Source organism: Hylobates moloch, unplaced genomic scaffold, assembly GCF_009828535.3.
Source record: "Hylobates moloch isolate HMO894 unplaced genomic scaffold, HMol_V3 SCAFFOLD_6, whole genome shotgun sequence".
In the NCBI taxonomy this organism is placed as follows: domain Eukaryota; kingdom Metazoa; phylum Chordata; class Mammalia; order Primates; family Hylobatidae; genus Hylobates; species Hylobates moloch.
The window spans coordinates 64385560-64389721 of NW_026652281.1; positions in this window are offsets into that span (position 1 = coordinate 64385560).

Genomic DNA, 4162 nt, shown 5'->3' on the forward strand with positions numbered 1-4162 from the left:
GCGTAATATAGATGATATACAAATGCAAATTTAGAATGATCTACATAAAATTTCTTTGTTCTTCCTTGTTCTTTCCCTAGGACTCATCTTTGTTATCTCAGATCTCATTGGTTTAAGAAAAATGGTACAACTAGAGCAGATTGCAGAGTAGGTGCTTCTGGGGGACCCAAAGTGCAAGATGTGCCCTGATCCTCTGTGGTGATTTGGGCAATTCTTGCTTATTTGTCACTATACCAGATAGGTTGTTACAAATCTGACTGTTAGAAAAGGGAACATACAACATAAGTGTCTGCAATAATTTAACTATCCTAAGAGTCAACACAAGGTTTTTGTTGTAAAAAGAGGGCCCTCCCCTTCCCTCTGAAAATACATTTAAATGCTAAAATTGGATCCATGTAAACATTTATTAAATAGATCTATACTTGGAAATTTGGAATATGTTTTACAACAATAAGAAACATTCTGTACAGAAAATCAGGCTTTTATTACATTGATTTCTAGGCAGAATATTTCAACTTAAATATCCCAGTATTGCCTTTTTATAAAACAAGTTAGATAATTAGATATGAATTCATCTACCAGCACTTAGAATTTCTATTTTCATTTAGAACAAAACAATTTTCTCCATCAGTTAGAATGCTGAAAATGGATGATTTTATTATAGCACAGAAAATGATGTGTTGCTTAGTCCTTTGTGTCATGAAAGGGAAACACATAAAGAACTTTGAAAAAGACTTTTTTGCTGGTAATTGTTCTAATATGTGTTGCCAATTCTGCATTCAGACCTGGTTTGCAGCCAATAAGTTGTGTATGGATACGCTTAATATATTTTTATTTTATTTATAGAAATAAGGCATGAAAAATATAATGATATCCTGGAAGCAAAAAAGAAAATTAATTTAGACTGAACAACCAGTGCTAATGCAAATTGGTGATATCAACTAGTAATTTTTTTTTTATTTTAGCAAAACAAGTTTTAGATGCAAATAGAATATTGAAAGTTATGTTCCACTTTACTGGGTTCACTCTAATGGCCTGATGTAAGTGTTTAGCTTTCAGGTGCTAACTTGGATTAAAAGCTTTGTTGAAGTATTTTCGTTAATGAGTCAATGAGAAGACTTGACTTGTGAAAATCTTATTTACCAGAAATCTCTGGAAGACCCTTGTTATTCATTGGGTAGGAAAGAAAGGGAGAATTTTGACAAATGTAAGGCCTTTGGGAAGTGATTACGTCACGAGGGTGGAGCTCCCATTTCCTTTTACAGATGAGAAAACTAAAGCACGGAGTAAATAACTTGTCAAATATGATAGGCTATTAAGAGGTGAATCCTGAATTTGACCCAGGGAGTCTGCCTCTAGGGATCAAAGCCCTTAATCATTACACGATGTTGTAGAACTTACAGGAACTGCCAATCTCCCACTTTAATTACACTGTCTTTCTTTTGATTTCTCAAATATGCCATGTTTTTTATTTTCTCAGAGCTTTCATATAGGATTGTTTTCTTTCCCTGAACTGTGTACTTCCCCCACCCAACCCAGTCTTTACATTTTGTTTTATTGGTTTCTTCTGGTTCTTCACAGCTCACCTTGGCTTCAATGTCACCTCCTTAGGGTGGCTTTCCCATCCCACCGAAGTAAATACCCTCCCTCCACTTTATTGTTCCTCACAGTGCATTGTTTCTGCCTTCACAACATCTTACAACAATTTATAATATTACATGTCTTTGTGTTATGTATCTAATGTCTTTCTCTGATCATAAGGACAATGTTTATTTCATTACTGTATTATTCAACACCTAGCACTAGGTCCAGCACATAGAAGTCAATCAATAAGTATTTATTGAATGAAAGAAATAGAAAATGGAAATCTAGCTTTTAGAACAAACAAGCAAGGAGAAATATGGAGAAAGAGTATGGTAAGATACAGTTCTGTAAAAATGGGTCGACCATTGCTCAAATGTTCAGAATTCATTCAACAAATATTATTGGGTACCTACTAAGGGCCAGGTGTTCTTGTTGTCAATGAAGATGGAAGTTGAACAAGGGGGTTGGAGTTTTAAATAGATGTTCAAGAAAGGTTTTACTGACCAGGCACGGTGGCTCATGCCTGTAATCCCAGCATTTTGGGAGGCTGAAGCAGGCCGATCAACTGAGGTCAGGAGTTCGAGACCAGCCTGGCCAGCATGGTGAAACCCTGTCTCTACTAAAAATTTAAAAAAAAAAAAAAATTGCAGGGCGTGATGGCACTGCCTATAATCCCAGCTATGTGGAAGGCTGAAGCACAAGAATCACTTGATCCTAAAAGACAGAGGTTACAGTGAGCCGAAATTGCACCACTGCACTCCAGCCTGGGTGACAGAGTGAGACTCTCTTTAAAAAAAAAAAAAAAGTAATTCTTTTCTGAGAAAGTGGCCTTTTTTTTTAGTAAAGTTCTGTAGGAGGTGAAAGAAAAAGCCAGTCACGTATCTGAAAGATGACTGATCCAGGCAGACCAAAAAGCAAGTGCAAAGCACTAAGGGAGTGGGCCTGGTATGCGCAGGAACAGCAAGAAGACCAGTGAGGCCCTAGCAGAGTGAGTACAGGGAGAACAGCAGGAGAAGGAATCAGAGAGGGCTCAAGGAGCAGTGGCACAGGCACCCTACACAAATGGGGTCAATTGTGTCTTTTACTCTGAGATAGATGGGCACCACTGGAGACATTCAATAATAAGTGACATACTCTGACTTGGGTTTGAATCGGCTCATTCTAGCTGCCCTGATAAAATTAAACCGAAGTGGAGAAAGGATGGACCCAATAGTCAGTAGGCTATTAGTGCTTAACTCAAGCATAGGATAATGGTGACTTGGACCAGGGTGGTAGCAGTGGTGGTGCTGAAACAGGGAAGGTGATGGACAGAGCAAGCAGGAGGGAGATCAGGAGTTTGCATTTGGGTGTGTTAAGTTGAGATCCCTATTAACATACAAGTGGAGATGTTCAGTAGGCTATATTTGGAGCTTGATATAGAGGTCTAGGCCAAGTCATAAACACATCTATGCTGTTTACAACCACAAGACTTGATAATATCAACAAGAGAGAAAGCATAAATAGAAAAGATGTGGAGCAACCAGCAAGGAAGATGCCTAAGAAATAGAAGAAAATCCAGGAGAATTTGATTCCTGGAAGTCAAGTGAAGAAAATGTTTACATGAAGAGTTTAAATGAAAGATCAACTGAGTCAAATGTTACCAAAAAAAGCACTGCCAATGTGTCCACCTTGGCCAGGAGACCTTTAAGAAATCTTATCTTTATCAGTTTTTTTTTCCCTAAATATTGGATGAGCAAAATAATTTATGTTTTTTCAATAATCAACAAGAAGACCTGGGGGCAGGAAAATCTGTCATTTCTATCTATACTAAACTTATAAATCCTCAAGGTAGCTAGCCTTGGAGATTGTTGCTTTTGAAGAAAACAAAGTACTAGAGGTTATAGTTCTAAAGCCCCACAAGGATTTTAATGGGCAAGGATTTTAATTTTGCTCCCAATGCCCCAAGTTGCAGATAGGTGGCAGAGGAAGTTAGAGCTGCTTCTTCATAGCACTATGGCATATTTGTACTGGAGAAATGTACACTTCTGTGATCTCTTCCGCAAATCACAGAAATATGTTTATCGATAGGTACTACTCCAACTATTCTTTAAAAAATCTTCACTTTTTTCCTGCGCTTATACAAGATACATCATCATACACTGCTGCAGGATACAAAGCTTCAGGTGGACAATTCCAGAAACAAAAACCAATAAGGAAATTAGATACAATATTTATGTATATGATATACAATGTATTATATTGTATATAATAATATGATATATAATATATTAAAATATTTTATATTATAATGATATATAATGTAATATATAAAAATATTATATTATATATTTTATATATTATTATATATTATATTATAATTATTATATTATAAATTATAAATAAGATTATAATTATTATATTATAAATAAGATTATAATTATTATATTATAAATTATAATTAAAATAAAGTCTGAAAACTTTTAATTATATAAATATATTATTATATATTATATATAATTATATTATTATATATTATATATACTAAATATAAATATAATTATAATTATAATTATAATTATAATTATAAATTATATAAAAT